The 13,037-nt window shown below is 37.3% G+C and overlaps 1 protein-coding gene across 2 annotated transcripts in view; it reads left to right on the forward strand.

Moving 5' to 3' along the window:
- Window positions 1–13,037, forward strand: part of UBL3 (ubiquitin like 3) — a 56,151-nt gene that overhangs the window by 2,181 nt on the left and 40,933 nt on the right. The window lies entirely within an intron of this gene.

Raw genomic sequence — 13,037 nt, forward strand, 5'->3', positions numbered from 1 at the left:
AGGATGATCAAACATGGTTTTAAGCTCGCCTTTCCCCCCCCCCTTCTTTTCTTTCTTCCTCCCTTTCTGTCTTTCCCAAATACTATAGATAACTTCCACCCCTTGGATGAAAAGGGTGGTGAGGAGACTATTGCCTCAGATTTTAAACCCTTTCAAACTGTCATTTTAATATATTTCATTTTAGGGTCTGTCTGGCAGTTAAGAGTACTCTGAAGCCTCTTCTTGCTTTCTCGTGTCTGTCTCGCATAATATCACAGAAATCCTCTCCGTAGCTGTGGAGGGTTAGATGCAAATCTCTAGTGCCTCTTTTTACATTGCCTGGAGGAGTCCCTTGCCTGTGACACGAAGCAGTCCTCTTCCCTCTCACCTGGGCTGAACATGCTGCCACCTCCACATTACTTCTAGGTCTTGCCTGCCTGGGAATCATGATGCTGCCACTAGGCTTGTAGTGTTTGACATGTTAGACAAAATAGACACATTTTAAGACAGGTAAAGTACAATTTTGTTACTATGAAAACAATTTCCTTCTGTTGTTATGATGTCGTAAGAATACCACTGACAGAGATAGCTAGGCCTAGCAATGCTCTGTGTCTTCAAATCAGGAAGAGGCTTGTTATATACACAGTGATGTTTAAATACTGAGTCATTACAAAAACATTTGAATGAAGATGTTACCAATGTCGGTAGAAGGAGTTTGTTCAGGAAAGAAAATGGGATTGTTATTTGATTGCACTTTAAAGAAGAGCACTTACCAGGCTGTCACTTTGTTCATATATGTTTTTATTTAGTGCAGGATTTTTGCAGTTTGCATTTCTGTTATCCACCCACTGTGTAATCTGAATATACAAAAAAGATTGTTTCCCATTTCTGTAGGAGTTGGCATCAGTGTGATGGAGTGTCTATGAAGACTCCATCACACTTAGTAAATCTGCTATGAATTACTGGAACATTATAATGGTTATGTTTCAAACTGTTTATGTCAAGTTCACGAACTAACCCTCATAATAATAATAGTAAAGAACTATAACTGCTGATTCTTAAAAATGTGTTTTGTCTTCCTGTCCCACCTCTGAGAAGGATCTGCTACACAGAAATTCATAGTAAATTATCAAATCTTCAGTAAGCTTTCTACTTGTATGTAGGCATAATTTGATCCATCCTCCTTTTGTCTGACATTTAGTTGACTTCTTTGCAAAACTACAGCAGATTTTGCCAGCTAACCATTTCAACATCACTTCTTAAATAATTAATGCAGTACTTTATGATTTGCATTCCACTAATAAATTGGATAGTGACACACCACATTCTGGGTATTATAAGTTTGTGGTGCATTATTCCTTAGCAGCGTGTGCTACTTACAGGTTAAAACTCCACTCCTGGAATGAAATGTGCTAGTATATCTCTATTTGATTCATTAATTTAATTGGGACTAGATGGGGATGGACTCTTCATTAGGGACTGTAGTGACAGGACAAGCGGTAACGGGTTAAAACTTGAACAGGGGAAGTTTAGATTGGTTATAAGGAAGAAGTTCTTTACTGTAAGGGTGGTGAGGCACTGGAATGGGTTGCCCAGGGAGGCTGTGAATGCAATGTTAGAAGTTCACAGTAAGGGGCCAGTGTGTCTGAAAAGCATTATGGTCTCCATTGTTGCCTGTATCGGTGTGTTTTATATAGGCATGAAAAAACTCTTCCTGGGCATGCCCTCTAGGACATCAAATTATTTTTCTGTCGGAGCAGTAACTGAGCATGATGCTTTAGGCTCATGGTGGGTTTTTTTGTTTGTTTTGTTTGTTTTGGGGTTTTTTTGGTACTTGATAAACAGCAGAATGCTGAAATCTATCAAACAGGTTTTTCAATTTTATTATTTACAGCTATTGAATCCATATGCTATACTTAGGAGATATTGGTGGTATGGGAGAGATTATTTCTAGTAAAACAATGTTTGGTGTGAGACATCTGCAGACATGCAAGGGGATGGAGTCTATGGTCTCAAGTCCATACACAGACAATGTTAAAAGGGGGCAGTAGATGGAAGAAGAATAATAAATAGAAACCCTGATCAGTTCACCCTACGTTAGTGTCAGCATCTTTAGTGGAAATATCTGTGTGCATCCTCTTTTAGGAAATTTAGTACAGGATGGTGTTGAATAGCTTGTGGTATATGAGGACTTTCTTTTTAATGCGTATTAATGGCAGCTAGCAGGAAAAGAATGGATGCGTAACTGATGCTACCTCAGTGGGGGAATCCTGGCATCTGGGAATAAGGTTCAAACAGGAAGGATTCAAAAGAGTAGCTGGTTGCGTGGCAGCTGAATTTTGTTGTTCATCATTTAGTCTAAACAATTCTTTCATTTAAGAATAATAAGTGTGGCATCATTATAATAATCTTGGAACATTGAAAGAAAATACTTTGTTCACTCATAGCATTTTAATATATCAGAACAAAACATACTCTGTTTTAACTGCTTTTCCTTTTGCCTCAGTAGATCCTTTTCCCTAGTTTTAAAAATTACTGTATTTCTAGTAGCCTTTCTGCATAGTAGACATGAGTCCTGCAAGTTGTTTTTTGTTTTGTTTTTTTTTTCTAATAAAGGTCTAATTATTTGTCTGTATTTTTGTACCTCCCATGTTGAAAGTTATAATTCTTTACATTCCAAGATAGAAACAGCTTAACAGGTTTTTATGTACAGAAATTTTTTTCCTTTTTTTTTATTTTTTTCACTGTTATTTGCTGATTGTAACGGATACTCCTATCTTATCCTTTGTCATTATCAGTGTTTTGTGATTGTTGCCTCCTTTTTGGGAAGGAATTGGTGACATCTGCATTAGAACAAAGAGCTTGATAAATCTTCTTCCTGACTCCTTGTATATTGAGCCAGCCTTTGTAGCATATTGCAGTGTTTCTTGTAACCAGGTAAAGAGCATCCTCATCTGTTCCCTGCAGCAGTGGCTATGGATAAACTTGTCAAAGCTGATACTGTATGTCTATATTTAGCTGTACTTCAGTATAATTTACTGTTTCCCGTACCCACCCATCTTTTTGTTCCACAGATTAAAAAACATTTTACCTATTTATATAACGACCAAAAAGAAGTATCTTAGTAATGTCTGGCATTTTATGTATGACACTGTAGTGGAAGTTCCACAGCATCCTAACACATTAGACATACTCTGAAATTATGTTTGCATGTCCTTCATTTCATTTTATTTGGGGATGAACTGCTGTAACCTGTGGATGAGATATTAATTGATACTTATGCTGGGCCTTGGTGCAGCACTTCAGAGGGAAGTGTAGGCTGGCAGTGTAAATGGTTCCTTCCTTCCTGCCAACCCACCCTTGTTGTTGTTACCTGAATTGGTTTCTCTCTACTTTTGTTGTCTAACTCGATGAAATACTGGAGGGGATGTGCACTGAGGGACATTTAACTCCTCCCTTGTTGGGAATGCTGGGAAGCCAGTGGCTGACGGGTTCCTGAAGGTCTGAGATAAAACCCCAGTGTTAAGTTTCTAAGTGTAGCAAAATCATCACCTCTACAACAGGAACACTGAATTCTGCATTTTAAAAATTGCCAGATATTACCAGTGGGAACTGGAAAGGTCAGTGGGGATCTGAATAGGGATAAGTTGTACCTCTCGGGTGTGGAATTAGGGACAATTTCGGGTACTGGTAATCTGTATTTGACCTTGGAGCTTGTGAATGCTGTTTGTGTGCATCTTAGCTGAAAGTTTAGATCATTCAAGGCACATAACTCTCTGTTGGCTTGGCTTAAGGCAGTAATAGGAAATTAGGCTGTCTGAGTGTGGTTCTTGCAGCAGACTTTGTAAGCAATACTTTTATGGCACTGTAAACAAAATGACTAAGGGCATGGCATACTTTTCTGTTTTTAACTGAGTTCTTCCTAAGCACAACTTCTGTGAATGTTGAAAGCCATGGTCATGGTATATGATGTACCTGGGATTTACTTGTTTTATATTCCTGGGAAGGCAGCTTTGTTTCTCAGTAAAAGTTAGAATGTAAACTTTTGGTGATGTCTCTATGTCTGCTTATGCAATACTGAGCAGAATGGAGAGCTCAGTTCTGACTCAGCCTGTGAGTGCTACTCTAGCTTGCAGGAATCCAGAAATATCTGGAATGTGACTAATCATTATTGTGGTTTTATGTAAAAGAGATAGTACAGTTTATTTTCAGTCTTTTCCTTGTACAGTATTGGATCCACTAACTTGGTTATTTCTCAGTCTAACTGTGGTGAAAGGCAGAGCTGACCAATACTTTTTTTCCATGCTAAGACTGATTGTGCAGCAACTAATTGAGCCTACTGAAGTAGCAAACCTTCCCTGCCACAAACCTGCATGCGTAAACTTTAGCTCACCATAATTATTAAAGGGATATGCCTGAGCTTTCATTTTAGAAGCTGTTGGAAATAAGCGGAAAGTCAGTGAGAAATTTTAATGTATGAACTCTGAGACTCCAGATCTTCCTCAGTTCTAACATAATTTAGAGGTCTTTCTTTTGAAATTCAGTTTTTGTCAAAATGTAATTCTGTGAATTCTTCTAGAAGGACAGTTTTGAATTTTTGACAGCCTCTGTTATACATATGTTGCAGAACATCTTAAAGCAATGACTGGAACATTTTTTACTTTGTATACCTCCAGACAAAACAGATTCACAGATGTTCTGTTAAGTATTTCAAGCAGTGATAATGGGGAAATGTTGAGGGAAGAAAAGAATGAAAAATCAAAACCTTGCAAGAGTTGTTAAAAAGTTTGCTGAGACATCAGCTGAGGTTCTGCGAATAGCATTATGCACTTCAATACTATGGTTTTCTGTATCTGAAAGAAATGTGAAGGGGGAGAAAACTTGCTCAACAGGCTTTCTGGGAATGTAGGGAGAATTATTTAAGAGGTTTGTTTACATTTGAGAGCAACACATAAAAAGTTCAGGCCTACTTACTGGTAGGTCTGATGGGCCTTAGAAGTACAGTTCTGCAGAAATACTTAAATGTTGTTGCAGGCGAGTACTCTTACAGACTTGTGGAAATCTGGTGTATTTTGCGGTCACAAGCTGGGATTGAGTTTAGCTCCTTGACAGAGGATAAACTTGTTGCTGCTTGTAAATCACCCGCAGTGAAGGCTCTCTCTCAATTTGTAGTAAGACTCTGCAAGTATGTTGAAACCTGATTTAAAAAACTGTAGTGTGTATTTTCCACCAAATAGAAACTTTGCGTAAAAATGCAGATTTGGCAGATCACACGCTGTGCCACTGCCATCAGCATCTTGTATGTTTTTTTCTACTTTGTGTAAAGAAACTTGAAATTATCTTGCCAGTGACAGGATTACATTTGTGGGTTTGTTTTGGTTTGGTTTTCCATTTAAAATTATTTGGCAGATTCAGTTTAGAGTTAAATGGAATGCTTGTGGCAAAGTTTAGCTGGGACTTTATTTCATGGTACTGTTGTTATGGAGATAGAAACAAGCAAGAAATTCCTTGAGTTTTATGTATCCCTTATAAATCAACCAAATAAAACCAGAGGTTTTGCCTAAGAGTTTGGTAGGTTGGTTCCACTACCACAAAGTGAATCTCTGCCTTAGTGGGACATAGGTACCAAAATGGTACCTGGTGTTCAACAGCTCAGGGATGCAACTGGAAAATGTTTGTGTTGGTGTCTACCGACTGTGACGGTTTCTGTCTCTCCTGAGAGCTGGCACAGATTACAGGCTAATCTAATTTATGTCAATAGCTTGGACCACTGCTGAGGAATGAAGGTGGTCTTACCCTGGAGTGCTTTTTAGTGCAGCTGAGGAACTGGATGTTAATCTGAATATTGGCAGTTTTGCCACATTCACAGTATCATGTTGCATAAGAGATTCTCTCAAACATTTGATATAAGTGTAGTACCAATTTCAAAATAAGCACAAAGGAACTAAATATGTTTTTCTTTAAGAGATTGAAAAAAACCAATGTGTTTCATCTCCAAAATTTTAGTACTTCAAAGTCATACTGTAGCACTGGCTGGAAACTCCTCAGTGGAGTTACAATATGGTAATACTTCTTGGTCTGGCAGAGATCCACATCACTGTAATCTGCTTCTGATATTTAACGTGCATTCTAGTTAGCACTACTTAATCTGTCTCTGGAGTCTGACATATGTTTTTAATATAGAGAAATAATGGAATAGTGATAAAGCAGTGAAGTACAGTGTTAGTCAAAAATCTTTTATAGTTGGTGTAAATTTAGGATTCTCTTCTTAAAGGTAGATTAGTGTCAATCTAGATGTGAATATATGTGGCAAATGCTAGTAAGCCTCAGGAAAGGTATTATAAATCATATTACTGTAAAAATAATTCTTCTAAAATAGCAGTCTATTTCAGTATTTCTTTAAAGATTAAATACTGCCTTAACATTTTTCAGACACGCTTACCATTTATATACTGTAAGGAACTAAGTAGAGGCCTTTGTATGCTTTTAAAGCCTGAAATACCTGCTTTTGTACGCTTTTAAAGCCTGAAACACCTAATTGCAGTAATTTATAATTTTTTTTTTTTTTTTTAATTTCTAGAATTAGTATTTGTATGGGCAGTAACATGAACATTGAAATAAATTTAATTTTTGGAATAGTGTTCTGTGGTTGTATTTGATGCAGAACATGCTACTTAGGACATATTAAATCTGAATATGTCATTTTGCTTGTGAATGAATATACTTTTAATCTGTGCAAGCAAGTTGTGCATCATAACAGCTGTGTGGTGTGATTGAAAGTTTAGGTCTCACTTCTTAATCCAGGTTGTTGATCTGTGGTGGAAACAAACTTTATTGGGTTTGCATGTCTTAGTGATTTATACTTTGTACACTTGTGTAGCCATTTTTGGCAATAAAACCCAAACTTGCAGAAAACGTTATTAAAAAGATTTTAAGTGAAGGGAATAAATCCCCATTTACTAACTCCGTAAGATTTGGTAATAATAAAATTGACATGAAATCACATACAAAAGTATAATTTCCAATACCCATATCACAGCATGTAAGTGGTAGTGAGAATGTATTACTATATGCTTATAAGAATGATTAAAAAGGCGTTTTGTTGGTTTTTTTTTTCTTAGAATTGTGTGCTCTCACAAGGACTTACTAAGTTTTTACTTGTGTTAAAATTTCCTGGATTTGAACTGTTTAATTGCAATGCCTTCTATTAAACTGGACTAATAGTGGTGGAGCACTGTGTGCATGCTGTATCTGCCGCCTCCTGCAAGCTACTCAGCATGGGTAGTGTTGCAGGTAAATCCCAGCCTGAGGTCTGGTTAGTGTGGCTGGGACACTGGAATTCATGGTTTAGCTCTTGTGAATACCGAAGTAGCTGCATTGCCTTCCCTCTTACACAAAGGTTTCGGCAGTATTTCTTGGAGTCATTCTAGTTTGACTGTATCTCCAGTCAGGAACTCCAAGTTTGTAACATGGGGTTTCTCCGGCACATTATCTTCAGCCATAAAAAAGTATAGGGATTGATTTGAATAATCAAAGATTTTGTATCAGAATGTGCTGTAACATGTATTCTTCATGCCACGGGTTTCGAAGGAAGATACTTTAAATACCACCTTTATAATTTAAAGATGTGGTAAATATTTTCCATGAGGTCAGCTCTGTTCTAGTTCACTGCAAGCTCAAGTATGAATGAAGGGAAGCTTTTATCTCAAAAAGAAATTTAAAAAATGCTAGTGAGTGTTTCTAGTAATCTAGATGCACGAGCAGGGGTTTAAGGTACACTGTGTCAGATCTGGCAACAAGAGAACGGCTTGTTACTGAGAAATTTCACTTTGTCTTGAGGAACTCGTTTTTATTAACTAATGGCAAGAAGACTAAGAGCTGTTATTGAAAAGAAACTGCAACTGCGTTTTGTTTCTGTGTACTTATTGTCTCTGGCCAGTCTAGTTCCATACAAATCAGGATTTCTGGAAATGGGTAATTTTTTTTTTCTTTTTCCAAATTCCGTATGTTTAGAATCCATTGGAGGTTTAAGATCCCCACTGTTGTGTGTGGAATGCTGAGTAAACTGTAAGCAGGGTTGTGATGAGGGTTCCAGTGAAAGTGGTATTTGCAAAATTGTTTTAGCTTGGAGAGGGTTGCCTTTGAATTGCTTCTTCTCACTAAGAAGGCAATCCTGTAGAGGGTGGCTTGTGGGAAGAATGTAGGTTAGCAGAGGAGCCTAGGGATGGGCTTTAATGCTTCTTCCCTAGCAATGATCTCAAAAATTCAAATTTTTCAAATTTATTGTAAAAAGGAGGGTTGAAGCCTGAGATTTTGTAATGAATAAAATGTCATCACTCACCTCAGCTGGGGTGATGGGACTTAATAACTTCTCCTACATATGACAGTTTATGGGAAAGGCAATGGGCCCTGCATGCCCATTCCTTATACTTCGGGGATAACAAGGGAAATCCCTGTGGAGGGGTAGGGTGCAGTTGCAGAATGCTTCTTGTTCCACCACTCTTGTGCAGACACTTACTTGATGATGTTAGCATATGTGCTGCTTGTGCTTACTGCAGGAAGTAAGGAGGACTTCGAAACATTTTAATGGAGAATCTATAAAGTTTTGGTGGGGACTTGACTATGGAGGGTGGAAAAACTCCGTAAAAAGTGTCTGGTGTTCATAAGCTGAGGTTGTCTTCTTCAATACGGATTTGTGGTTTTTAAGCAAATACAGTTTATCTTGGACTTTTTTGCCACTTTGAGTATGGTGTATGCACCACAGCAGTATTTGTCATACATGGAACTCATGGTAAGAGAGAACTCTTTCTCTTGTAAAATGAAGCACAAACCCAGTCATAAATACCTGACTGTTCAGCAATATTTATTCATCCTGTGAAATGAGTACATAATTGTCTCTTCTTCCAGAACCATGTGCTGAATAAGGAGGAGGAAGAGCACCTCATCATTGTTCAGAGACAGGATGGTGCTTTATCTTCCTGTGCTGCTCAAACTTTTCCAGGAAGATAAGTCTTAATTAATCTTGAGCCTTCCTGTAATAGTAGACTCCTTAACAAGTACTTCATAAAAATCCATTTATCTGTGGAAGATCAGTGAGAGAAGAGGTTATTAATTCTCAACGATTATGGATATTGTGGAATGTAATTTCACTTAAATATAGTCTTATACCGGATAACACTGCACCAGAGTTTCAGGGAATGAAATCTCAGTTTGAACTGCAGTCAGAAACAAAATTCAAAGATGAGCCAAGATTATGGTTTTTGTTTGTTGTTGTTGTTGTTGTTTTTTGGTTGGTTTTTTTTTTTTTTTTTTAATGACATTGTCTATTTTAGCCAAACTTAGTTGAAATGTATCTGGCCAGCTCTGCTCTCGTGCATCATCAGTGCCCATGAGTCTTGGTTGTTCACAGTAGTCATATTGCGTGACTGAACCAACATTTAAGTGAAGCTGGTGTGCTCTTTGCTGATGTGAAGATTTTATTGCAGAGACTTCCTGTAAGACTGACAGTGAGTTAATTAAAATTATGCAAAAGTTAATATAATGTTTATACATGGATAGATGCTTCCAGGAGCATTTGGAGAAATGTTGTAAACTTACTTGTTAGTGGGTTGTAAAAAGCAAGCTTTGAGGCTAATGCTTTAGAGGAAGCTGATTTTCATACCAGTTTTGTTGTAGGTCTATGTTAGTGTTTCCTTCAACTGTTATTATTGATTGAGAATCACAAGATTTTGCTGAAGTGTTGGTCTTTCAAAGAAACTGAAACTTTGAGTACTGTATGATCAAGCATTGCCTTAATAAAACTGTCAATTTTCACGTTGCTTCTTTTCGAATAGCATGCTGTCAGTTGAAATCTGAAGCAATCTGAGGAGAAGGAAGCAAATCCATGTCAGTTTCCAGTATTCAAGGATGTGGGGATTTAGTTTTATTTTCAAATTATCACCCTTAAATTTATTTATGAAATTAAATGTAGGAAAGACAGCTTGCCTTATGGATAGAGCACAGAATGATTAGCAGTCAGTGCCTTTATCCGCAAATGTACTGCTTGGTTAATTTCAAACATGGTTTAATAAAAAAAAAAAAAGGCAAGCACCAAAGTGAACAATTTGGAGTGCTGACTAATGCCAGATAAGGCGGAGTAAAGGTAAACAGTTTCCTGCCTTTTATAGTTGATTCTGCTGCTGCATATCAGCCCTGACTTTGATGCTTAATCCTAGTTTATGAATTTTATTTATAATGGACATGTGGTTAGGAGGTCATTTTGTTCCCCTTTGTTCTCTTCCGAAAAAACAACCAACCAACTGAAAAACTTCTTGCTTTAGCTTGTAGATTTTAACATATAGAAATGATGACCAGAGGGAAACGAAAGTGGTGGTTAGTGCCTCTATTACTAGTTTTGATTTTTATTTTTTTCCCCCTTTTACTAGGTGTTGCTTTGCAGAAGATGGAAGATGGAGAATTATACTTGAATAAACACAGCATTTTCTGTAGTCTTTTGTATTTGATAGTTTTTCTTGTAAAATCAGATAGCAACATGTTCCAAAAGTTGGGATAGAGTATTTAGGAAGAACCATAGACCTTTGTTGTGGGAATTTGAAATTTCCCGTACAAGAATTACTTATTCAGAATCTTAAAATCTAGTAGTCCTGTATTTTTGTTCATTCTCTAACTTTGGGGTCAAGCCAAGAGTCATTTTGTCGTGCTCTGCTGGAAGCTGCATTTGCTAACTCTAGCATGTCTGTGGAGCTATTGGGGTAGGGAAGGGAGATTTTTGGAATTGTTTCAAAATAGTTGTTGCTGAGTTGCTGAAAAAGATGGTATTCACTTTCTGTTGTAGGCATCTTGGACTGCTGTTGCAGTCTGTAGAAGATGGGTGGTGGTAGCAACTGAAAGGAGTACAGGGAGAAGCCAAATCATGGTTGCACAAACATGGGTACAGGCACTGAGTGTAGTAGTGTCAAAGCCTTCAGGCTTGCTTATGGGCAACAATTTGTGGTACAAGCACAATGGGCAGCAAGCAACAATCAAGGAGTTGTCATAATTTTCTCTTACCATGCATAGGTTTTGTACTCTTAGTGATTAAATTCCATTTCATGAAGTTTTTAATATGTCAGATGATTCTGATGAAGGACATCCTCTGCCTGCCAGGTTTAGATGTATCTGAATCCATCCATTTTCAGAATTGGTGTTGAATGGAGATAGAAAAGCAGCGTGTTACTTCACTGGGTGAGAAACTGAGATGTGTCCGTGTAAACATTATCTCACCTTCTGGCTAAAGTAAATGTACATTACCAAATATAGGCTCTAAAGCAGTAAGGCTTCAAAGACTTTATTCAGTTGCCTAAACACATTTAGTACCAATTCCCACGTGCCAGTGTGTTCAGGATGGCCAGAGAGAGCAAGCACTGATGACCCATGAGTTAAATATGGGAGACCCATGCCCTTCAGGAGGAGCAGCTGTGGTGTATAGGGGGGATGCACAATGCCTAAGAATAGCACTAAATTTATATGGTTAAATAGTTCTTTTGAGCTGTTGGGGCTCTGTAAAACCTCATCTGCTACACTTCCATATTGTTAGGTTGCCTTTACCTATCTTAAATACATTAAGTAGTGCTTCAGAATCATTACATGTTGTAATTTGTTGAACATGCTGTAATGTGTTGAACGCCCTGGTGGTGTTCAAGGCCAGGTTGGATGGAGCCTTGTGTGGGATGGTTTAGTGTGAGGTGTCCCTGCCCATGGCAGGGGGGTTGGAACTAGATGATCTTGAGGTCCTTTCCAACCCTAACTATTCTATGATTCTGTGAATTTACTGTAAATCACAGTTCTACCACATTTATTTCCTACAGAAAATGTTCAGGTCTACAGTTGTGAAAGAAAAACACATTTTTTTCCTTTTACTGTAGCAGATCTTCCCCTAATTACAACTATATGGAAGATTGAATAGTTGTAGATGTGCTACTGCTTGTTATGGTGAAGTAGATATAGTGTGATTGCAGATCTTTGCCAAGCGTGATCCAGTATAAGCTGTTGCACACAACCTGTTTAAAAAGAAGAAAATGGAAGTTTATACATGTCCTCACAATAAATTTAAAAGTATTGGAAGTTACCAAACATGAAAATTTCTACACAACTGGGTTGATTTTGAAAATTATCTGAAGTCCTTGAAAGGGCATTACCAATCCTCTAAATTTCTTGTCTAAAGTTGGACTTGAATGGTCTATTCTAAACAGCACAGCAGAAATGTGGTGTGTTTTTGGCCAAGTATTTAATCATGCTTGTGGAGCAGGAGAGAAAAAATATTGTCCATATAAACGCTGTGGTTTTTTTTATGATGCTGAATTTTTTATAATAGAGTCTTGCAAAGTAAGTCTGATATGGGGGCTTTTATGTTAGATAAAAAGAAATAGCTTATTACTTGAAGCTTGACAGGTCTGTCTTGACTTTTGGCCTGAAATCTTTGCAAGATAATTCATATCCTCAGAGCAGAAATGAAAATGAGTGGGTTGAAAATTTATGCTTACATAATTAAATAATGAAGATTCTTTGGAATTACAGAAGATACGAATGCAGGGAAGCTTGTTATCATTACCCTAGCAAGGTTTCTGTTGTATGATGGAGTAAATTTCATATCTGTAATTTGATAAATACATTTTACATCTACATTTTGTAGGATGGCTTTTAATACTTTCGTATTGCCTAAGGTTGAGTTACGGACTGAATAAAACCCTTATGCCATGTTTCATATTAGTGCTTTTATCTTAGTTTAAGTTTTGAAAGGTTAGTGTTGTTTGTGTGGTGGGCTTGGGGTGTTTTTTGTTGTTGGTTTGTTAGGTCTTTTAAGTTTGAAGTACAAATCTAATGATTGTAAATTAAAGCTTTCAAGCATAAATTGTTGTAGTATTTGTAAAGAGGAAATAATATCCAAGCTACATCGTGCCTATGTTGAAAGTAAACATTTTTTGTCTCTGCATACTTTAAGGCTATGTTTTACTTTGCTTAAACACTTCATGTTTTGAGGAATTACATGTAGAGGAATCTGTATATGTTAACTGTGTAAA

The sequence above is a fragment of the Lathamus discolor genome, chromosome 4 (assembly GCF_037157495.1).
Source record: "Lathamus discolor isolate bLatDis1 chromosome 4, bLatDis1.hap1, whole genome shotgun sequence".
NCBI lineage: Eukaryota > Metazoa > Chordata > Aves > Psittaciformes > Psittacidae > Lathamus > Lathamus discolor.